Here is a 25947-nt window from a genome sequence, read left to right on the forward strand (position 1 = left end):
TGCTTGATGTTTTTTTATCCCCCTCTTTTTTTCAATGGGTGTCAGAATACAGGTTCCCATTTTTCTGAGGGAGGAGGGACAAAAACAAAACAAGACATGGAGGAGTCCAAAAGAACAAGCATTTCTGATAAAGCGCTGACTGAGCATTTAGAGCAAGTTTTGCAGACATGTGACTGAATACAGATGAAGGGCATGAGCCCAGAAGACATTGAATAGAAAACAGAAACACTAATATAAATCTTATATACATTGCTGCCTTTACAGAATATCTACCTCAATCAACGATTCTAAACTTTTCCAAAAATAATGATCAACAAGAACCAAGAGATTTTTATGTACCCATATTTCTATAGTGCTGTTAGCTTAAAAAGTAGATATTTTTTTACATCATACAATTATTAATTCATTCATTCACATCACTCCTTATCCTGGTCAGGGTTTGACATATTTTCACAGTTACAGGGCACACTTGAAAGGCTAAAATTTTCTCTAAAATGGACGAGGCGCCCAACCATTCGATGCGCCTTGTGTCTGCACTAAATTCAAAATTCAGTAAATGTCACTGTATGACCCTGATGGCTTAACTGACTGGGTTCATTTCTTGCCAACACGGTACTTGTATACATAGTATGAAAAAGTCTGGGCACCCCTGATCATTTTCAAGATTGTTCTTTGTAAATCATTTTGCAATTTCATTTAAATATATCATATAGCACAGTGGTCCCCAACCACCGGTCAGTGGACCAGTACCGGTCCGCGAGCTACCTAGTGCTGGTCCATCAGATAAATATTGACGTTTTCAATCTCGCCCCCTACTTGAAATGAGGAAAGTTGTTGTAATAATAATAATACATAATTGCCATTATGCTTGGGACTTTGGTGTCGTTCGTGCACCGACCCCACCCCCACACAATTTTGTCTTAAGTTGTCGCCAATAACCGGTCCGCAAAAAAATAGAAAGAGCAGTGAGAAAAAGGTTGGGGACCGCTGAAAAAGCAAACAAAAACAGTAATGTTTGAGAAGGGAAATGAAGTTTATAGGATTTATATGAAGTGTGCAATAATTACTTAAACAAAAGTGAGCAGGTGCATAAATGTGGCCACCCCAACAGTAAACTTACATTAATATTTAGTAGATTCTTTTTTTGCAGAAATAACAGCCCCTAATCGAAGCCTGTAGCTTCCAATGAGGGTCTGGATTCCGGTTGAAGGTATGTTTGACCATTCCACTTTACCAAAAATCTCCAATTCAGTCAGGTTTGATGATTTCTGAGCATGGGCAGCCCACTTTAAATCACACAGATTTTCAATAATATTCAAGTCTGGGGACTGAGATGTCCCCTCCAGAATGTTGTACTTACTCTATATAAGGGGTAGGGAACCTATGGCTCAGGAGCCATATGTGGCTCTTTCCATGGGTGCGTATGGCTCTCCACTAACCTGTGAGGTAAAATATGGAAATCACTGGTGAGAGAGCTAAGTCCCGAATGCACTAATATGAGCGTCACTGTGGCGTTGACACTACCTCTACCACCACTTTAATCATAATTTTGTGTTTTATTACTCTTCTGCATGCATATTCTCATTGATACTGATTTATTAGCAACAGCATAACAATGTTGTCAAAATAATTCAGAGACTTTTTGTACTTTAAAAGTGGTGAAATGACCAAAAAACCCACTTTTCATGTATTTTTACTTTTCAATTCTGAGAATGGCTCTCAAGAAATAACATTAGAAAATATGAATTGTTTATGGCTCTCTCTGTCAAAAAGGTTCCCGACCCCTGCTCTATATGAATGCTTTAGTAGAATTTAAGCCGTGTTTAGGGTCGTTGTCTCGGCGCAACTTCAACTTTGTCACTGATTGTCTGCATGTATATGGTGATACTGACTAGAATCCATGCAACCTTCAACTACAACAACATTGCCAGTACCTTTACTTGCCACACAGCCCCACAGCATAATGGAACCACCACCCAATTTTATCCATTCATTCATTCCTCTTCCATACCGCCCACCTCGAAAGAGTTGTGGGGGTTGCTGGAGTCTAACCCAGCTGTCTTCGGGCGGAAGGCAGACTACACCCTAGACTGGTCGCCAGTCACCCGCAGGGCACACAGAGAGACCAACGACCATCCGCACCCCCAATCATACTGTCACCAACGGGAAATGAGCCCACGCCTGCCTGCACCGAAGTCAGGCGAGTTAACTGCTACACCATCAGGTAACATTCCCACACATCACATGATAAATACGAGTGTAGTCATTTCCATTTTTTTTTTCCATTGAGTCATATGCCGTCTGCCAGATCCTTTCTTTTTATTACTTTTTGTTTTTTTTAAATGCTGATACACAACAATAGACACAAGTGAACCTCTACACCATGAGGCAGCTCCCCAATTTTATTGTGTGTAGCAAGTGTTAGTCTTGGAATGTTCTCCTTCTGCCATGCATACCGCCCCTTATGTCCAAATAACTCAATTTTGGTTTCATGAGTCCGCAGCACCTTATTCCAAAATGAAGCTGGCTTGTCCACTGCAGAATCAGGTGTGTGGAAATGTTTGAGTTTGTCGTTTTCAGGAATCGGCTCTGAGTTTCGGAAAAATTGGACAAATCTTTAAAAATAGGTGCTTTAGCATACCTTAAGCGACTCTGTTTGTGGCATGTGTGCAGAAAAGGCTTCTGCTGCATTACTCTCCCATACAGCATCTCCTTGATCAAAATGTGCTGAATAGTTGAATGATGCACAGTGACCCCTTCTGCAGATCATGTTGTAGGTCTTTTGAGCTGGTCTGTGGGTTGAGTTTGACTGTTCTCACCATCCTTCACCTCTGCTTCTCTAAGATTTTTCTTGGACTGCCACTCTGGGCTTTAACTACAACTGTGCTTGTGGTCTTCTATTTCCTCACAATGTTGCTCATAGTGGAAACTGACAGCTGAAATCTCTGAGCTAGCTTTTTGCATCCTTTGCCTAAATCATGATGTTGAAAAATGTTTGTTTTCAGATCATTTGACAGTTGTTTTCAGGCTTGCAACTGGCCACCTTAAATACCCTTTCTCATGATTGGCTTCACCAGTGTATGTAGGTTAAGGGTCAATGGGCTTACCATACAAATTGTGTTCAAATAATTAGTTCCAAAGGTATTCAAAGAAATAAAATAACCAGAGTACCCAAATTTATTAACCTGGTTCCTTTTGTTTAAGTAATTATTGCACACTTTCTGCAAATCCTACTTTATGTTTGGCATGTCCTGCTGCCCACAGTGACATGTTTCTTGTCAGTAGCTGGTTAAGCCAATGAGGCAGGGCAGGGTCAACACGCTTGCAGCAGATGGATGCATCCAGTATTTAAGAATACCTGCCACAACTTGCGGATTATCGGAGTATTGTGTGCCTTAACCATCCTTACCGCCTTGCTTGACCAACACTTCGCTGAGACTTCGCTGAGAATTTAGACGTTTGTATTTCTGTTTTGTACTCTGAAAACCTTAGTTTATTCCACGACTCGGTTCTGCTGATTTGTCATACTTTGTTCCTTAGTTCTATTCGCCAACCCGGTCGTGCCTTTGTTTTCCTTTGATACCGGAATCCGTGCATGCTCCTTTTGTTCAATAAAATACTAGTTTTGTATGTTCCTCAGTTGTGTGGATCTATCTTTCATCGGGTTGCTGATCATAACAGAATACTGCGACCAAATACACCCCACAACTACGGAAAACATTCGTAATGTGATCGCTGGTCATTGTCACATGATCAGCCGGCATGAGGAATCATTGGGTGAATTAATAGACGTGATTGGTGCATTATCAACAAAGGTTGATATAATGACGTCCCCTACCCAAGCAGCAGGGCTAACTTAACCCCCTGTGGGACCCAAACAGCCGTCTACAGCTCCTCTGAGTACACAAGCATTCTTTCAGGAGCCGACCTTGCCGCTCCCCCGTCATTACGGCAGTGAACTTGGTACTTGTAGACATTTCTTGCACCACTGTTCCTTGGTGTTTCACCAACAGCCATTCACCTTTGCTCGTGATTGCGCTCGCGTTGCATATGTTATGAGTCTCCTCGACGGTAGGGCGTCCACTTGGGCCATGGAGGTAAGCAGCGCTCGAGAGCGAGAGCATGCCGGAGAACTTTGGAGCCGTCGGAGACCCCCTACCGAGAGCTGCACAATGGTTGCGGGGATGAACGGCACTGCTGTATCTCTGTTGGTCTCGGCACTGGTGCGTTTTCCTGACTCAACGAAAAAGGAGCCCATGAAAGTAGCCGGGCACGTCTCCCACTGGCAGAACAAAGGAGGAGGAGACGAGTTGGCATGTCCCAATATTGCGGCTTCCCGGGTCACTGGGTGGCAACCTGTGATGCGCTGCCCTCGCGCCGCCATGCTTTACTCCCCAGAGTTTCTTAGGCTGCAAGTACCAGGGGTATGTCATTTGGGGAGAATAATTTTAGTTTCTGCTCTGATTGACTTGCGGGCAGATGACTGTTTTATGGACTCGTGCATGGTCGCCGTGATTAAATGTCCACTGACCTTGCTTTCTGCTCCTAAATGGGCGACCCATGGCAGAGATTAGGTAAGTACACCGCTAAGTCTTAAACTATCCGGAAACTATTGTGAGGTCCGCACTTTCCCCGTTATGCCATGTGAATCAGCTCCAAATGTTCTTGGCCTCTTTTGGATGACGGTACACATCCCTAATATAGAATGGCCTAAAGTGTCGACTAGCACTGTAGTCCAAAGCTAGCATAACTTCTACGGAACCTCACAGCAACATCTCAGACTCTTACAGTGAGTGGAACCCAGTATATTGGACGGCACACTCGTCCATTTGGCCGAACTCTTTATGTCGGATACAGAAGATGAAGACTTTGACGGATTTGTAGATGTTTGAATTCATTCATTCATTTTCTGAACCACTTATCCTCATAAGGGAGGGGGTGCTGGAGCCTATCCCAGCTAACTACAGGCACCAGTCAGGGGAAACCCTGAATTGGTGGCCAGCCAATCATAGGGCACAAGGAGATTGAGAACATTTCACGCTCACAATCCAACATAGAGTCAACCTGCCTACCATGCATGTTTTTGGGATGTGTGGAGGAAGATGGAGTTACAAAATTCCCCAAAACCTAAATACATTTCCTCTATCTGTTATTTTATTTTGAAAATGTCGCGGTATGATTGCGTTCTAATTGACAATCTCCCTACACTCTGCTGGCCTCACAATGACTGTCTCACAACAACATCCGACCGCCCGTTCAAAGAGGAGGAGGAGGACTGTTAAGTTCATCAATAGTTACGCTTTAAGATAAGGAAGACATCTGAGGCATATTCTGCTTTATCTTGCAAGAGAGAATCGATCCTGACTTCCCTTCATCCCAGAACATTCTAAAGAACCGAATACTCTCCTGCCCATTTAATTGCATTAGAGTCAAAACAATTAAGGTTATCTATTCAAAATATTTAAGGTCAGGAATCAAAACAATTGCATAAGAATTAAAACAAGCAAGCATCCATTCAAAACACAGGAATCAAAACAATTGCGAGTCTTTTCGAAGGGCGAACGGTACCGCCACCTGGCCCGGAATCCAGGTCAAAACAATTAAGAGTCCTTCCCGGATCTTCATTGTGAACTTGCGACTGGGTGAGAAGTCGAGCTTTCAAAACAATTTGATAGATACCTTTCCCTTTGTTTATCAGGGTTGCAAGCAGATGTACTAAAGTGACCATTTTTAGTGTCAATAAGCTAAGTTAAACAAAGCATTTCCAATATATGATAATGTATAAACCTAAAGAAAGTGAAGCAGATATATAATAAACCCAACATTCCCCCGTTTATACAATTGCATTCTAATATATAATAATAAACCTTAATAAAGCAAAGCATACTTCATTACAAGCAAATATAATAACCCGAACCTTCCCCCCTGTATATACATTTGCACATGATCCCATAATCATTTTTTATCTATGACAAATACAAATACACTTGGGGGAAGTCTGTTGTCTCGATCTTTACCAGAATTCACCTTACTTGCATATCTGGCCTGAAAAAGGAAGAACAAAATCATTCTCGTTCAACTCATTTTCATAATTTGCTAAATCCTGGACATCAATTTTATCACCAGTAGGCTGTCTAATAAGCAGATACAATCCTTGTAATTCAGAATTTGTTAGGGCAACTGTGTCAACCCCATAAGTCAGTCTAGCAAAGAGCGGAGCAGGGGATAAGACAATACCCACACATTGTCAAAGTATTAGCCAAAAACAGCTATTGATATCACTTCGGTGAAGGCCAATTGTTTACATTTGCCAAAGGGCTTATCCCACCAGTCTGCCAGAAGGTGGACAGTTCCACTCCAGAGTGCCTCTTCGTTTACGGTTCAGGGTCAGGCCTTCAACGCCTCAGGTGAGGGACCGATTGGGGGATGTGTTGTTGAGTGCAACATTTTCAAACATTGCATACGTCCCCTGCTCCATTAAGAGCACATCAACGATCAGAAGCATATCAACCGCTTTGCGGCCCTGGGAAGTCATGAGACTGGTGGCTGCCAGCTGTTCGTACATTGCGAATCCAATTTCTTTTTGGGACATTGTATTGGATGTTGTTCACCCTATTCATATTTTTATTTGGCATAACCCAAAGAAAAATAGTCTCCTGCTGCAATTTGGCAAACCAACCCATAAGTCGGATCGCCATCCCTCGATGAGGCTCAACGTCGTCGAGAGAGGCCAACCGCCGCACCGAAATTCCGAGCCGCCAATTGTATCTCCTCCACTCTAAAACAGACACTGGTAAGAACAGTGAAACCAAAGCACATAGTCCTGTTTCTTTTTTGACAGGAGTTATATAATTTATTTGCCCCACTTCACCACCATAAGCCGAAAAGTGGAATCAGTGAGACCGTTTGCCCTGGGTAATGGGCACACCATGTCTCATCACCCAGATTCAGACCTTGCCCTGTAAGGTTCAAACAGGTAAAGTTAAACAGTGGAAAAATTGGCTTGTCATTCACCGCTTTTGTAACAGGATGGACACCGTTTCAATATTTTTCCTTTTCTTTACAAGCAGGACACTTTTTTCTTTTGTAAAAACACTTTCCCCGTTGGTCCAGTCTGTTTCCTGTTGAGATGCAGTCTCCTTCTGCTAACCCAATTTGAATGTGTTTCCTTAAAGATTTTTCTTTTTATGCAGTCAGCCAGATTAACCTTATCATCCAGTTCCAATTGTGCAGTGAATAATGGCGTTTTGTAGGGTCTACTAAAAAGGATTTCCATATACAGTGGTACCTCGACATACGATCTTAATCCGTTCCGGGACTGAGATCGTATGACGAGATTCTCGTAACTCGACGGACGTTTCCCATTGAAATGAATGGGAAACACATTAATTTGTTCCAACTCTCTGAAAAAACACCAAAAACAGGATATTGGATTGGAAAAAATGTTTTATTTCTTCTAATTTGCCATCTATCAACAAAGTAACACATAACTAGTGGTTTAATAGTAATAAAATGTGTTTAATCTAACTAAAATTGGGCAGATTTCGCCGACGGGAGACAGAGACGTTTGGGAGCGTGGGGGGGAGTTATGGTTCGTTTTTTTTTTTTAAATGATTCACACAAATGTCGTCACAATAGGATAACCCACGACCACTTGCCAACGAGAAATAGTCTTGTAGTACATTTTAGCGATCGCTCCGCTGCTCATAAAGACCGGCTCGCAACTCCCTCGTTGAAATGGCTCTGGTTGCAACCGCTTTGAACGGCGCCTATGAGAGAGAGTTGCGACCAGAAATATTACAAAGAGGGAATTGCAAGCCAGTGCCGCTGATGTTCTTAGGAGCAGCGAACGAGAAGTAATATAATACTCCTCGTATTAGATAATAAAAGTAACGCGAAATGCAACAGCTCAGCTTACCCACGTATTGATTGTGGGTAATGAAGTTTCATTCTGAGAAAGAGTGCCATTGCCTATCGGCGTTGTGTGCACGAGTATACTTCATTACCCAGAAAGCCCTCTTTTTTCCCGCGCATGCGCGTTGTGCGTTTCCTGGTCGATGCGTAGGAGCAAAAACTCGTCTGAATTAATCGTTCAGTGCTCGTAGATATTGTTATACACGAAAGATATGCAAAAAAGCTTGGTCGCATCACGAAATTTTGATTGCATGACGGGCGAATTATTCGATCGAAATTTCCGTCGTAAGACGAGAATTTTGTATGACGAGCGGTCGTGTGACGAGGTACCACTGTAGTGTTGTCCTGTTGACCTCGTTATGTAGGCAGTGATTTCATTACGAGATATGGAACATTTTGTCCATCCAGCCAACTCTTTTGTTAACACAATTTGTGAGCCATTATTACTATAAATCAATGGTTCTTTGGAATTTCAAATCGTGCACTGATATGCCGAGCACAGGTTAAGCATGCTCTGCAACCAACTTAACCCTATTAGTTGTGTAGTGGCACCGTACCTATTATAGATTATATCTTGGTGGCCAGCCATCCCCGAAAGGCTTATTGGCGATTTCAGAAATCAATTTCAAATTTCCAAATCCTTTTCCACCTTGATATTTTATTGATAGATTATATCTTGGTGGCCAGCTAATCAAAAACACAAAAAGACAGACCATTATCCACGCTCACACTCATAATCAGGGGAATTTACTAGCATCCATAGTTTTGGTTTGTTGGAGTAAACTGGAGTACCAGGAGAAAACCAACGAATTCTCAAGGACACCAGGAATACTCCACACTCTGGAAGGTCTGGATCCACCCTGCTTTCATTAGTAGATCCTCGAACCGCAAGGTTGATGCGTTAATCACTAGTCTTTCAATTTAGGTCATTTACCCATACATCAGTGGCCCATAAATTTTCATCATAGGTGTAAACCACCATCCCCAGTGGGGCTTCTTGCTAGTTCACCCCCTTTTGCTGCCCTATCAGCAATAATCATTCCAGAAGGAACTAGGTAATTAATGTTTTATATTCGCATGCCACACATCTACAAATAGAAATTTGTTTTGGAAGTTCAATTGCCGCTGTTGGTCGCCCTAGTCAGCCAGGATGAGCGACTCCCATGCGAGTGGCTGTGAGTAACTCTTTGTTCGCCAATAATGCAATAACGGAAAAGTTGTGAAATTGAAACCCACACACACACCCCCACTCAAGTTTATTAACCGTTTGTAAAAAATACCTCCATGTTTTGCATTAAGTTGTACCCTCTGTTAATGCTATCAGTTTAGCTGTTTGTACGTAGAATTGAGGTGGCAATAGTTTCACCTTGTTGGGTTTATTCTAGGATGTTAGTATATGTTCATTAAGCATTTTGATAGGTAATGAAGCTATAAATTAATTTGTGCTTTATGTTGTGACAAAGTAAGCACGAGGACACTTTCCCCCACAGCTGGTTTCGAGGCCAGTTAATTGTTTTCAGGACTATTGACTGAACAGGACACCTTGTTCCAGAAGATACACAAGGGACTCATAAATTGCTTTGACTTGGACGCCAGATGGCAATAATCACATTATTGTTTAAAAATACGGCTGCTCTGTTTACCTTATAAAGAAATTATTATGCTTATTCTGCAAATTCTTACGCAGTTGTTTTTGGTTTCGATCTAAAATGACATTGTTGTGGCAGTTGTTTTTTTGACCTCGATGGGGTTATTCGGTTAGCTTATGCAATTGTTTGAATCAGATTACCTAGATGTTTTGAATTATGAGCGACTAAATGGAGAGAAGAGAATGCCACTCTTCAGAATCCTCTTGAACGAAGGCGAGTTGGGAGTGATTCTCCTTGCAAGTTGTAACCAGTGTATGTTTAAAGATGTCTCCATGTTAATTAAATTGTATTAATAATTAATCCATCACACCTCTAAAGTTTGTTTTAGTAGTCGTCAATATATCTCGCATTCCATTCAAATTTTGCCCATTTCATTTTATTCCTAGACAACCCATCTACTTAAAGCATTACTCAAAGGTTGATATTTTATAATTTGGAGGTGCTATTTTGAACAAAAACATAATTTCATCACTTGTTTCATCCCATGAAAGGCAACACCAGATTTTGGGCATCCAGTGCCAAATAGAGCCTATTTCCAAATTTCCCTCGAATTTGTTTTAGATATGGGATTCCCATTCCCCAAATATTCCAAAATTCATGCGCCAACGCATTTTGTCAAACCCAAAGCGACAAACAATCTGTTTCCTTGCCAGATTTATGAACTTGGAGAATTGTTTCATTTCCCACTTATCTAAGCTTGTTCTTGCCAAATGTTATCTCTGTAACATTTAGGTGCATTAACCCCATAATTGCAATGCTGTAAGTTTTAAGCTAAAGTTCTATTAATTTGTATGCTTTTAACGCAATAGAAAGCAACATCATTTGGTTGTATCAATTGATCAATGCTTATCCAATCTGTAATATCCTAATAGTCATCAACATGACCCACGCCAAAGCATATTTCACCCGCTCAGGACAAACAGGGAATGTCTTTTGTGCACTTGAAAAACACTAAATGTCTCTTCAGTCCTAGGGAAATTATGCCTATCCTAAATAAATTATTTTATTTACCCCAGCCAGGTACTATTTACCTAATTATTTGGAAGAACGCCATGAATTTTCTCATGCCATTTCTGCATTGTTAATTTCATGTCTGATATCATTAACAACCAAATAACTCTTAATACCCTCGCAAATCACCTCATACGATGTTTACTTAAGATAAGAGCTATTTTCTGTAGTTGATCAATTGTGATAACCTACAAAAAAACCTACAATAAAATAAATTAGAGAAACGAACCTTCTACCAGGCATTTCCTAATTACAAATTTCAATGTTTAATGAAGGACCCCCAAATTTTCACCAATATGCCATAAAATGGTAAATTTTCCATCCCTTTTTCTTTAACCAGCCAATCTCTTATGTTTAAGTATTTTGAACAAACAAACCATTCAAAAACAGTATTAATATTCTTTTATCCTCCAAAAGTTAGTTCTCTTTAATTAAGAGCCCTTTGAAATCCACAAATTGGTCAAAAATGGCTATTTTGCTCTCTTCCCAATTCCAAAGCTTTTACTAAATCAATCTTTACCAAACAGATTTTCAATCACCTTGAAAAACATTTTTGTTTTAAATCCGAAAAATAAATGGTACTTGGGACATTCCGAACTCCCCCAAGTTTTATAGACTCATACTCTGTCTCTTCACCTGTTAGGGACTAGTAGTCACAGAGTCTCATTTCTGAAAATGGACCTTCACATGCAATGACCCTTTCACGCATTTGGAGCCTCCGTCGCAACATGCAGATATTCATGTGGACTCACCAGAGATGTCCTCAGATGTCTCCCCAGTAGGATTAGTCTTCGACCGTCATGAATCCTGGCGCTCCACCAAAAATCCTGCCCGCAAAGGGTTTTAGACGCCGTGGCCACGGTCTTTTCCAGATGTCGACCAAGAGCGCCCGGACTCCTTCCGGTATGTTGACCCCAGGCTCGTAGGACCAAAATCGTGCAATAGAGAATCGATCCTGACTCGCCTTCGTCCCAGATCATTTTAAAGAACCGAATCCTCTCCTGCCCATTTAATTGCATTAGAGTCAAAACAATTAAGGTTATCTATTCAAAATACTTAAGGTCAGGAATCAAAAAAATTAAAGAAAGCGAAGCAGATATATAACAAACCCAACAATGACCCCTTACAATGCCCTTTCTGTGAATTTAAAAAAAGAGAGGCCATCCCTGAACAATGAGATGGAGAGACTGTTACTCCTTTGGATAAAGAAGGAATAATTTGCATGAGATACAGTGATGCAGTTGATCATTTCTGAAAAGACAGCACCGAAGGCTAACATAAATCCAAACAAGACGAATCACTGGCGATTAATAAATGAGTGAAAAATCAAATGTGAAAAAAAATCATAAAACTGAAAAATGTCAATAAAAAGATTTCTATGTTCTAGTTCAGTGTGTTCGATCGAACCCTAGTGGTTCGGTGAGTCAGTCTCAGGGGTTCAGAGGAGCCTCTGCTGTGGAGGTCAACCCACATCGTCTCATCATGTCTATTCACGATAAGATGCCCTGTTTCACAATCACTGGCTGCAGATAATCAGGTGACATTCATTGGCCAATCAGTGCTGTGAGGATATTATATATCTTGAATTTGAAGAATTATTATTTTATCTATAGTCCTTATAAAGCGTGATTTATGGATGGATGTGTGTGTGGATATGTTATGATTCTCTTGCTACGTTTGTCCAAACCGTGCATCGTAGGGAGTTGACATTTTTTATGTTGACCAGAAAGGGCTGTCAGATCCTAATAGATGAGTGATTGAATTTCTTCACCTTCTCTAAGTGTGTAAACTCAATCTTTTATTTATTAAAGCTGAAAGCAGAGTTGATGTATGAAACGTTGTTTTTACATGATGTGCCTAAACGCACCGCATAGCTGATTCGTTGGAAGGTAGAACGGCTTTCCTTGTCATTTACATTTTTGGAAAAATTACCGCCAGCGAGTTTTCAGGTGCTCCCCGAAACACTTTTCGCCCCTGTCGTGAAGGGAAGACTCGGCGAGACACGGTGGTGCTGGCCACGCTGACCCAATTTATTTGTAAGTTATGACGCCTCTCCACGTCATTTACAAACGTCATTTTCGGAAGAATTTCCTCCAGCGAGTTTCCAGGTGCACACAGACACACACACACACATCCATCCATAAATCATGGTTTATAAGGATCATAGAATAGATAAAGCGTGATTTATGAATGGGTGGATGTTTTATGTTAACATCCTCACGCTACATTTGTGCATCGTAGAGCTGAAATTTTTTTATGGTGATTGAATGTCTTTACCTTCTCTAAGTGTGTAAAATCAATCTTTGAGCATTTGAAAGGATTATCGATGAGTATGCCTGACCACTAATATGTTAACTTGCTGCTCTCTTGTGGTAATTTTAAGCAGTACACTCTGCAGATTCGAAAATCCATACCTTCAGTGCACACGGCAGTGCTTCCGCTTCGTCATTTCTGCTTAAAGTTAGTTGCATAAACTACACAATAGCGCCACTATTTTGTGAGTTTTTTATTTTTGTCATATTTTCACTATGGTTTACAATGTTTTAACAAAAAACATTGCTTAAATAGGTAAAATTTGTCATCCTTTCTTTTGAAATTGACCATCAGTTTTCGTTACTTTTTCCTAAAAGGCAGTGGCAGGTCGCCCATTTCACACCTAGGCCTTCAGTAGTGCTACGTGTGAATCAATCCAACCCTCAATAAAACCTTTACTGCAGCTACAGCTGTGACAGATAAAAAGAATCAATAATAACCTCCAAAATTGAAATATTATTTAGGCAAATTTTACTCACCCAAAATTATTTTTATTTATACACAAAATCCATCCTTTCTTTCCTCAAGATGATTTCAATTACTCTGTCGTACAGATTACCCGTGCATTTCAGGTCCATCAAGAAGTTATTTTCTATCGGCATCAAAGCTAATGTTGAAAGTCGAGTCTGTCCTGTTGTATTTTTGGCATACATTTGATCTTATTTAGGGCTGAAAATGTCCGTTCAACAGAAGCAGTGGAGACGGGTGTTTTGTGGCTCTGCGTTAAGCTGGAGAAGGCTGCATGTGGGGAAGTTTTCTGGTATTCTCGAAATTTCTGCAAGTCGAGGAGGGAGAGAAACATCAGTCTTTCATGGTCTTGAAATCTGGTCTGGCAAATAATATTGTCTAGAATCCTGTCGTGGAGTTGGTTGTAGTGCGCGCGAGAATCTTGCGCTTGACCTCTTCGTGTGCTTGGACCACCCGCACTGCGTTCGGTGGCCTCGTAGATTTCCTCATATTGGCTCCTCTCATCTTCAACTGTGTCACAGAACTCCTTTACTCTTGCAAGACAAAACTGTACATCCAGTTTGTTGTTCTGTAGTATTGAAAAAAGCACGTCTGAATGCTCAAGAATGCCATTAAAGGTGTAAAGCAAAAAACTAAATTCAAAATCATCCAGACGTGCTTTAAATCCATCAGCACACCGCACAGACTGCTCGCCGTACTCGTCATGATGCTTAAGGATGTGATGAAACAGTTCCTTTAGAGCAGCTTTCTTCTCAAATACTGTATTGACCACTCTGGATGTGTTGTTGCCACACGAGGCACTTCTTGCAAGCGAACATCCAGATGGGTGTCTTTCCTGTTTATTTATGCATTTTTGGTAGATGTTTAATGGCAAACCTGATTAACAATATAAACTTGTTCTCATCAAAGTTTTATCACCATTAAAATAAACCCCAAAAATTATTCACGAAGTCAAATTTTTCACACCGACCTAATGTCACCAAAAGAGGATTTTGGTGAATTTATGACTTATTGCAATTACCCAAAATAGTACAGTCGTTGGCAAACATGAATATATGGCACATAGTCACCCAGGGCCTTGATTATGTCACTTTGTATGTCCAAACTGAATATTGCAGAAAATATATTGAGCATGACGAGCAAACGTCAACCTGTCAAAGATTTTAAGAGGAATACTATTAAAGAAAATGTCTGTCCATTTACGGGCCGTTTTGTTCTGTCAAGGAAACAAGCCAAGTTGATTTTGGACAAGTAACAATGGTGAATAAATCAATGGAAATAGTTTGCTTCAGAGCAGGGCCATTACTCAATATGCATTCTTGCCCATGCCCATGTGCTTGAGAAGTCATATCAGAGCTAGATTGATATAAAATTTGTATGAGACCGGGAATAGTCGAGCTCACAGATGTTGTTCTCGACCGGCTCCACTCAGCGAGGCTGCTGATATTTGTGCTCTTGACCAGGGATCGGTTTTGGAGAAAAACAAAAGGCAATGTGAAAGAGGGGTGATCAAATAATGTTAAATTAAACCAGTAATAAGGTACATTTAAAAATACAGACGCTCCCCTACTTACGAACGAGTTAGGTTCCAAGCGATTGTTCATAAGTTGAATTTGTTTGTAAGTTGATTCAGTGCTATATTTTGTATTATAATTTATGTTTAAGGCCTATATAAGTATATTGAAGGTTTATATAAGTGCATTTGTATGTTTAAGGCTTGTATAAGTAACACGCATTGGTTTGTACTGAAAAAAACATTTAATAAAATGCAGTGGCGGGCCGTCAGGGCCTTCAAGGCCTTCTCTGCTGGCCTAAGAAATATCTGAATCATATTATATTTTGTCCATCAATACGTACTTATTATTCCAAATGGTCTGTTAGCTTGCTTTCATTGCTTTTCCCCCTGGTTGCACTGCTTCCAGATGTGTGTTTTCATATTGAAGCATTTAACCAATCACATTTCAGCCATTATTTGTTGCCAGATCAGATCTATCTCAAAGCCTGCACAATCAGTTCTTGCGGGCTCTGCTGCATTAAACTAGACTGTTGCTTTTAACCAATTAGATTTCGAGTTGCAACCCCACAATGATTTTTCATAGGCGTTAGCATTTTGCTGGCTGGGACATGTAATTGCTTTCACAAACTATGATTGGCTAGTAGGCGGGCCAAAGCAGTACCGAGGCAGCCGAGATCGCAAACTCCACCCACTATGGCCGACAGAAGCAAAAACAAATAGATTCTGTTTGCTCACAAAGCTATTTTCTAGACGGACTTTTACAGGAAAAAAATTGACATCATTAAGAAAGGGCGGTCAACTCCGAAGCTAGCAAGCCTGTTACAGCCGGGAAAATGGTGTGTGGGGCACTTTCAGCGCGCTAACTTAGCTCCACAAGCAAATAGTATATTGTTGTGTTGATTTAATGCCATTTTCAAAACGGACTATGCCGGAAATATGACAGGACAGGCTCGACTTTCATCATTAGCTTCGATGGCGAAAGGAAAGAAGGAAGAAAGAAAGGAGGATGGATATTGTGTAAAAATGATTTTTGGTGAGTAAAATTACAAATATGGCTATATTCCTAAATAATATTTCAATTGTGGGCCAAGTTCTGATATCTGAAAAGCTCCAGTGTTTGTATTTAAGCTCCAGTGTTTGTATTGAATCACAAAATGCTGCTAGGAAGTGGATTTTACCCCAGTTTAATTTTTGGCGTTTCACCATTGACGTCCATCGCTGTCTTTTCCCGGGAAAAATCACCCCCCTGGCCTGGTGGAATGTCTCAAAAGCTCCAGTATTTGTATTCAATCAATAAATGATGCTAGGAAGTGGATTTTACCTCATTTTAGTATTTTAGTGCATTTTTTGTCATTTCACGTATGGACGTATCGACGTTCATCGCTGTCTTTTTACCGGGGAAATGATACTCCGGGCCCGGTTCTGATGTTTAAAAAGCTCCAGTATTTGTATTTAATCAATAAATGCTGTTTTTGGCTGGATTTTACCCCATTTTTGGGCAATGTTTGCCCGTACGCCATTGACGTTCATCGCTGTCTTTTCCCGGGAAAATCACCCCCTGGCCTAATTTTAACGTCTGAAAAGCTCCAGTATTTGTATTTAATCATGAAATGCTGCTAGGAAGTGGATTTGACCCCATTTTTGTGCATTAATTTATTGATTATTTTTTATGTGTCGCAGCTGTAGCTGCAGTAGAGGTTTTATAGCCATAAAATAGTTTTTGAGAGTTGGATTGATACGTTGAAGGCGCTACCAACATTTCCAACAATTCAACATTTCTCCTCTGGTTTGCTGATATTGGCTAGAAATGTTCACTACATATCTCACAAGTTTATAGTTTTAAAAAATGTTATTTTTTAGCATTATAAACAAATCAGTGGTGACTTGAGATGGCATCGGAGTCGACATTGAAAATAAAACCATACGTTTGCATTATATTCAGAACAAATCTCACATAGTCCGACTCCGGCTAGTGTGGGTCCATCTCATATAGCAAATATGTTGCCATTTTAATCAGTTTGAGGCGCTCCACATGCTCAGCTCGGCTCAGCGTTGATCCGTCTTGTCCGAAAAAATATAGACCAGCTTTATTTTCTGCTCCATCAACCTCGGGCTGGATCAAATTCTATAGTTTAGCATGCAGCAAACAGGAATGGAACTGTAGGGATATCTGGTGGCATAATATCCTATTGCCCAAAAAATGTTTAAAAAAATATAAAAAAAACAACCCCAATAACTGACAACTATAAAAACAACATCACTTTGAGCACACCCATGGAAATGACTTGGCGCAGCACTGCTATTGAGAAAAAGAAAAAAAACCTCCAGCACTTATTTTACCTTTGTTTTGATGTCAATAATGTTTATTTATTTTAAAGGTATTAAAAAATATTGTCTGCTATGTTTTCCACATGCTCATCTAGTGGCTGCGGGTAGGCAGACCAGAGGAGAGACGTACACACTCGAGGGATGGATTTAAGCGACGCTGGCCGAAGTTGGAGTAAGCGGGATTCGTTGGTAAGAGTCAAGAGACAGCTACATACTAAACATATATTAGACGGATGTAATAGGATGTCGAAAAGCTGTCTTAGTATACCATACTTCTACATTTACAGGGGGCACTTAAAAGTCTAAAATTCACTCTGAAATGGACTGGGGGCCCAATTAGTCAGTGCACCTTGTGTATACACTAATTTAAAAATTCTATAGACGTCACTGTATTACTCCGACCGCTTGACTGAATGGGTGCATTTCTTCCCGGCACGCTATTTGTATACAGAGGAAAGGCCTAATGTGATTGACGACAGGCCGTGAGTGCGAAAGGGGCAAGAAAAGAGCACATACAAATAGTAACATAAATAAAGTACTATAGGTATTTATTTTGCAAAAAAAATCCAATTGACCCCCGAGAATGGAACCGGCAAAGAGAATGGAACCTGCAAAGAGACACACTTACGAGGTACAGTTTAGATTAGCGGCTACTCGGAGGAACAAGGAAATCGAGATGCAGTGAGGCACCTCAACAAGTCCATGGTTTGCAAGTGGAGGAAAATGAAAAAAATCACCTTTGATAAGTTAGAAAAACAACGCTGAGTTTCCGCAGATATAAGGTGAAGGACCTGGGAAACTGGCAGGCAGCGTTGGGCAAGACTTTTACAGAACCCCACAGCAACAACACTGACTCTGACAGTGGCGTACTGCATCACAGTGTGGTACGCTGGAAGCACGGCGGCAGACAAAAAGGCCATGCAGAAAGTGATTAACACTGCCCAGAGGATTGTCGGCTGCTCTCTGCCCTCACTGGAAGACATTGCCAGCCATCGTTACCTCAGCAGAGTCAGGAACATCATAGGGGACCCTTACCACCCTGGTCACAATCTGTTCCAGCTGCTGCCCTCTGGCAGACACTATAGGTCCCACAAAGTACGGACAAATAGGCTTAAGGACGGTTTTTTCCCCACATCCATCAGAACTCTAAATTTGCATTAACACAACACACATTCCCTTCTGAGGTAATATGAAAAGATGTTTGGGTGGTGATCTGCCTCCTACTAGCTGACTGAAGGTAAGTGAAAGACAGTGAGAGGTAAGTGACCTGTATCCATAACAGCAGAATGCCAAATTACAAGTCCGTAACTATCACTTATTTAAGTATTTTGCCGAGTAAACGCAGCTTATGGAGAAGCACCACCAATTTCGTCATACGCAGTTTCTGGGTGTGATGACAAGTAGGCTTTTTGTTGTTGATGATGACGACAGGGCCTATGTCCGATTATTATTATTATTAGATTGAACCGAGCATGTTGGATGCCGAACTATTTGCGTCGGATAAAGAAGATGAGGAATTTGACAGATTTGTAGATGTTTCAATACTTTGACTCATATTAACATAAGGAAACATAACGGCAATTAAGCACACTCAAACTCAGTTTTGCTCCTGCGAGAATTTGCAGTTCAGCGCCTTGGAAGATGTGAGGTTAGGGCTGTGATCAATGGCACGTGCCGCCAGTGGCCAGGCAAAAGCGGTTGCGCATCGTGGAGAAGAATGGTTGCTGCAATGCAGTGGTGTGCCGTCAGGGCCTTCAAGGCCTTCTCTGGTGGCTCAGAAATATCTGAATCACAGACTGATGTTAATTATATTTTGTCTATGAATACTTATTAAATAATTTCAAATTGTCTGTTAGCTTCCTTTCATTGCTTTCCCCCTGGTTGCACGGCTTCCAGATGTATGTTTTCATATTGAAGCATTTACCCAATCACATTTCAGCAATTATTTGTTGCCAGGGTCAGAAATCTGCCTCAAGGCCTTCACAATCAGGTCTGCAGGCTCTGCTGAATTAAACAAGCGTCGATAAGACTGTTGCTTTAACCAATCAGAATTCGATTTGGTGACACCAAGGCCTTCCAGCAGGCGTAGAGATACGTCATTGCCTTCTCGCAGGCGTAAGGATACATCATTGCTTTCACCAACTATGATTGGCTAGTGATAGAGTGGACTAGCCAGAGCTACCAAACTGTATCTGGAGCGAGCTGCAGAAGCAAATATATTGTTGTGTTGATTTAATAGCGGTTTTGTCAACCCAGAATGGCTGAAGGAGGAGAATACATTGATTTTTTTGCACATTTACTGTCAAAGCCATTTTCAAGACGGACTTTTCAAGAAAAAAAGCTGGATCATTAAGAAAGGTCGGACAACTCCAAAGCAAGCAAGCCTGTCACAACCGTGAACGAACATTTTCAGCACTAAACTGAATAAAAACGTTTGCCAGAAATATGACAGGATAGGCTCGACTTTCACCATTAGCTTCGATGGCGATAGAAAAGGAGGAAAGAAAGGAGGATGGATATTGTGTACAGGTAAAAAGGATTTTTGGTGAGTAAAATATGGCTATACAGACGCTCCCCTACTTTCGAACATTCGAGTTGCGAACAACGGTACATACGAACAAGTCTGCGAATATGGCATATGTCGAAAAATGTTCGGAAAGAGATGCCGTAAGTTCGTAACTTAGATTTTGTATTGTGCGCCTTTTTCCGAGTAGTGCTTCTTTCCGCCACTAATACCGACGCCTGGCGCTGAGAGCTCACCCAGCATCCACCTTCCTCTGCCCAGTTCATTGCAGTGCGTAAGTGTGTGAACGTATCTCCAGTGCGCAAAGAACTTTTTTTCATTTTTATCATTAAATATCTCGTGCATCCATTATTCAATATGGTTGGTGAAAAGTGAAAGGCTTCTAGTGAGGGTGGTAGTGCAAGGAAGAGGCAAGCCATTTCATTTGAAACGAAAGTGGCAATAATAAAGAAGCTTGATGCGGGCGAGAAAATGGTGAGCGTTGCACGGGCATACAACTTGAATCGTTCGACCGTCGGTACCATTTAAAAACAGAAAGATCGTATAATGGAACATGTGAAAGGTGCAGTGCCGATGCAGTCGACGATCATTAGCAAAAGAAGAGGGAAAATCATAGAAGACATGGAGAAACTTCTCACCATTTGGCTCGAGGATCAACAGCAGCGGCAGGGAGACAACAGTTGGAACCTTCACGAGGTGTCTCCCGAGAGGCCGCCCGTCGCGGCCTGCGAATCCAACAAAACCACCCAGAGCTGCCACCCAGGAACGTGGCGCCCTACGTTTTTCATCCAGCCGGAGATATCCGCACTGCCCCACACCTCCGGCTACCCCCTGGATGAACTAATCCGCGTTCCAGTGACAGCTCTAGCGCGTTTTAGGGTAATCCTTAGGCGCCTGGGTGACCTAACAACAACAACAACAACAACAGCAGCGGCATATTCCTCTGAGCCTTATGCTCATTCAGGAGAAGGCCAAATCTATCTTTGAGGATGTCAAGGCTAAGGCCGGGGAAAGCGCTGCTGAAGAAACGTTTTCTGCCAGCCACGGGTGTTTTTCCCGTTTCAAGAAGACGGCTAATCTCCACCATGTGTCCATGTCCGGAGAGGCAGCATCCGCGGACAAAGAGGCTGCCGAGCGATTCCCCCAAGTGTTGAAGGAGATCATTGAGGAGGGTGGCTATTCGGTTAAGCAGATCTTCAATGTCGACGAAACTGGTCTTTTTTGGAAGAAAATGCCAGAGAAGACCTACATTAGCCATGAGGAGAAGATGATGCCTGGATATAAAGCGGCTAAAGACCGCCTAACCTTAATGCTTGGGGCGAATGCTGAAGGGAGCTACAAGCTGAAGCTGCTGCTAGTTTACCGGGTAGCTAACCCTCGAGCCCTAAAGAACGTGACGAAAAGCTCTCTCCCCGTAAATGGATGTCAAACAAGAAGGCATGGGTGACACTCGCTGTATTTGAGGACTGATTCTTCCACCATTTCATTGGTCCCCGTAAATGGATGTCAAACAAGAAGGCATGGGTGACACTCGCTGTATTTGAGGACTGATTCTTCCACCATTTCATTGGTCCCCGTAAATGGATGTCAAACAAGAAGGCATGGGTGACACTCGCTGTATTTGAGGACTGATTCTTCCACCATTTCATTGGTCCCCGTAAATGGATGTCAAACAATAAGGCATGGGTGACACTCTCTGTATTTGAGGACTGATTCTTCCACCATGTCATCCCAGCAGTGAAGTTGTATTGCCGGGAAAATGGAATTCCATTCAAGATCCTGCTGGTGCTGGACAATGTCCCTGGCCACCCCCCGCACTTGGATGATTTTCATCCTGATGTCAAAGTTGTGTACTTGCCGCCAAATACAACTTCACTTCTGCAGCCGATGGACCAGGGCAGGGGTCGGGAACCTTTTTGAAAGAGAGAGCCATAAACAATTCCTATTTTCAAATGTTATTCCTTGAGAGCCATACTCACAATTTAAAAGTAAAAATACATGAAAATGTGCCATTTTTTTTAGTCATTTTACCACTTTTAAAGTACAAAAAGTCTTTGAATTCTTTTGACAACATTCTTACGCTGTTGCTAATCAATGAATATCAATGAGTATCAATGAGAGAATAGATGCAGAAGACTCTAATGAAAAAAAAGTCAATGCCACAGTGCCGACGTGACGTTTCTATTGGTGCATTCGGGACTCGGCTCTCTCACCACCGGTTTCCATATTTTAGCTCAGAGCCATATGCAACCATCAAAAGAGCCACATGTGGCTCCCGAGCCATAGGTTCCCTACCCTTGGACCAGGGCGTTATCGCCAATTTCAAGAAATATTACACCCGACGGACGTACAGGATGGCCTTGAAAGCAATGGATTCTGACCCCTAGATGACCTTACGGAGCTACTGAAAAGTCCTATAACATCTTTAACTGCGTAAAAAACATTGATGCATCATGGCGTGAGGTTACCGAGGTCAACCTCAACGCCGTGTGGAGGCCTCTATGCTCTCAGTTCGTCAACGACTCCCGTGGCTTTGATCAGGAGGGCATCAATAAAGAAATTCTCAGCACTCTTGTCGGCCTAAGTGACAAACTCAAGCTTGACCTGCAGGAGGAGGACTTCGAGGAATTGCTTGAGTCCCATGGGAAGGAATTGAGTAACTAAGACCTCATGGAGTTGGAGGCTCAGCAACGTGCCGAGGAGGAAGAGGAGGAGGAGGAGGAAGAAACACCTGTCCTCATGAAGAAATTCGAGAAAAAAAACTCTTGGCCGAGGGGTTTTCGCTCATAGATAAAGCCATCACACTTCGAGCGGCAAGACCCAAATATTGAACGTTGCACAAAGGTTGCAAATCAATTGAATGATGCCATACAATGCTAGCACATCATTCATGATGAAAAAAAGAAGAAAACTGTGCAATCGTCGTTAGATCGCTTCTTTTGGCCAGTTTCTAGTACATAAATCTCTCTCTCTCTCTCTCTATACAGTACTGTACATATTCTCTCCATTTTATTAAATGTTTTTTTCAGTACAAACCAATGCATGTTACTTATACAAGCCTTAAACATAGAAATGCACTTTTATAAACCTTCAATATACTTATATAGGCCTTAAACATAAATTATAATACAAAATATAGCACTGAGCAACTTACGAACAAATTCACCTTACGAACAATCGCTCGGAACATAACTCGTTCCTAAGTAGGGGAGCGTCTGTATTCCTAAATAATATTTCAATTGTATGAGGTTATTATTGATGATTTTTTATGTGCTGCAAGCTGTAGCTTCAGTAGAGGTTTTATAGCCATAAAATAGTTTTTGAGGGTTGGATTGATTCCGACAGCTGAAGGCGTCGCTAGAAAATTCACGGACCGCTGCAGCTGCAACGTGCCGCACGGCAACCTGGCCGGAGAGACCAGCCGCTACATCTCGGACCTCTTCACTTCATGAGAATTTATTTATTATTTTATTCATATTTTTTATTTATATTTATTTAGTCCCATCTTACAGATCGCCACAACACGCAATCATCTCCAGAGGGGAAAAGTGTTCACCTCCCGTGTATCACTTTTAATCACACGGCGGACCCCATTTACATTAACAAGATTCCAACTAGCTGAATTATGTACAAAAGAACGACATTCATGGCTCAATGGTGTGCTACACCTTTAGCATGTCAAGGAACCTCAATATTTAGGAGGAGGCATTTTCAACGGCAACTCAAAAAACAATAATCTATTTCCACAGGTGATGTGCGCGATGCAAAATTCACTCGCAACAAAAGAGGAAATGGCAAGACGTAATGCACTGTATATATAATATTTTGGCGCGCCCATTCTCCCTCTATTGTATATTCGTTCTTCACCGGTGAGAGATGAAGCGGTGCCCTGACTTCCGCCATTTTTCACCACCATTTTTCATCTGTCTTCTGGTTACAAGTTTCAGCGTAGTTTTAGACATTTTTATGAACTTCTTTTTTTAATATACCTCCGAAAAAGTCCAAGATATAGTAAGCCACAAAAGTTGAAGCCGCGAAGTGAAGAAGGATCACAGTACTATCATATGTTGTGCCCATCGAGCCGGAGCACCTTGTGTAATATGGGCTAAATACCGAAATCGAACCCGCTACTGAGTCAGTGTCCCATAAATCAAACTATTCAGGTGTGAAAATACAGAACTTCATTTTCTTTAACAAACCAAAGCAGTTTGATAACTTTAAGAGCACACAATTTAAATTTGAATTCCTCAAAAATCAGCCTGATTTAATTGTATTATTTAAAAAAATCTATAAATCTGTTTAATGCAATGGTGGTGGTTGTTTGCATTAGTACATGAATGTGTACGTGAAGACAACTAAGAAAAATAGGGTTGGGATATATTTCATAGAAATGTGCATCCTGTTGAAAAAGAAAGATTCTATTGAATGCATATATATATATATATATATATATATATATATATATGTATTTAAAAACACACACACACACATATATATATATATATATATATATATATATATATATTTATATATATATATAAACACACACACATATATATATTTATATATATATATATTTATGTGTGTGTGTATTTTTTTGCCTTATCACTGCGGCTATTCCGAGCAGAGTCCATGATCAAGAAGTGGAAAGATAGAAAGTGCTTGGTGAGGCAAGTCATGGACTAAAAACTTTGCTAAGTTTCCACCCATCCTCTTTGCCTTCATCTTACGCTAACTATCTCTCGTACTCTTACTGTATTTCTCCTTGAAATTTTTCTTAGGAGATTATCCTCAGGTAAGCTTGTTACCTCTGTCAGCTTGCGTCAGCAGCTCTTCCCGCTGCACTGACCATAGAGGAAGGAAGCCGAGAGAAAGAGGGAAGGCAGATTGAGGGAGTGTTGGGGGTGGTGGCCAGCAGCGGCACTAAAATGTGACAAATGGAAAGGGGGGGATAAGAGTGGGGCATTGGGACAGTCGTGTTGGTGTTAGGGGCCAGCTCATGGCCACTAATAAACCATGACAACATCATAAGGCAGAGCAGATGACTTTATTGGCTCTATGGGGGCTGGGTGGGCTGGGGTTTACAGAGATGCTCAAAGTTGTTGTAAGGCATTAGAGAGCGACATGTTCCTCCCATCTTTAGCAGCTGTGGTCACCAGGTAGTCAGAATTGCTCTAAGCAAATTTGAATGTTTGACATACAATCACAAAACAAATAAATGGGTAATTAGCATTGTGTCTTGACCTCGTATCCACAACGTCATCCTCGTTTTCTGTTCTGGGGGTTTTGAAAATAAACATACAACAAAGAAAACTGAGCGTTGCAAGGTGCATTCAGACACATCAGCAAAGGCTTTAATGAAAGAAATACACCCGATTTGACATTTGACATCTGACTCCAGTATACGTATACTGTGATCCTTTACCCCTTTGCGGCTTCAACATTCACGACTTCATTACATAGTAGTTTTTTATGTTAACTATCAAAAAAGTTATTAAAAATGTTAAAATCCACGCTGTTAGGTTCATCCAATTGTATGTTTTTCCTTAGGTTTTTCCAATTCAGCTTTCAATAAAAAAGGCATCTGTAGTCACATCACATTTAATTCTTGCATTTAAAAAATGGACCTCACGTGCAATGCCCCTTCGCGCATTTGGAACCCGTCAACAAACGCAGACATTCACGTGGACTTACCAGATATGACCCCAGATGTCTCTTTCAGAGGGTTAGTCGTCGAAACCGTCGAGAACCCAGGCGCTCCTTCGAGTTATCCAGCCCGGAAAAGGGTATTTAAGCGCCGTGCACGGTCTTTCCAGATATCGAACGGGAGCGACCTGGATTCTGCTTCGGTATCTTGACCACAGGCTCGAAGGACCAAATGTTAGGTTCATCCAATTGTAGGTTTATCCTTAGGTTTTTCCAATTCAGCTTTCAATAAAAAAGGCATCTGTAGTCACATCACATTTAATTCTTGCAAGAAGAGAATACATCCGGCCGTTCGCCCCACAAGATTATTCTAAAGAGCGGCATTATGTCCTGCCCATTTAAGGCTTCAAATCAAAACAATTACAAGGTTATCGATTCCAATTGCGTAAGCAAGAAACAAAACAATTCCATAATCAAGCAAACCTAGCGTCAACCTAGCGTCACAAAGGAAAAACAATATGCGAGTTGATTGATAGCCATCCGCTGAGCCAACAACAATTTAAGCGTCCTTCACCGAT

The 25947-nt window shown here is 41.3% G+C and overlaps 1 protein-coding gene across 1 annotated transcript in view; it reads right to left on the reverse strand.

Annotated features, from left to right (window-relative positions):
* The window catches only part of LOC144069335 (uncharacterized), a 45588-nt gene that overhangs the window by 3626 nt on the left and 16015 nt on the right, over positions 1-25947 (reverse strand). The gene's annotated exons all lie outside the window — the stretch shown is intronic.

This window comes from Stigmatopora argus, chromosome 24 (genome assembly GCF_051989625.1).
Source record: "Stigmatopora argus isolate UIUO_Sarg chromosome 24, RoL_Sarg_1.0, whole genome shotgun sequence".
In the NCBI taxonomy this organism is placed as follows: Eukaryota; Metazoa; Chordata; class Actinopteri; order Syngnathiformes; family Syngnathidae; genus Stigmatopora; species Stigmatopora argus.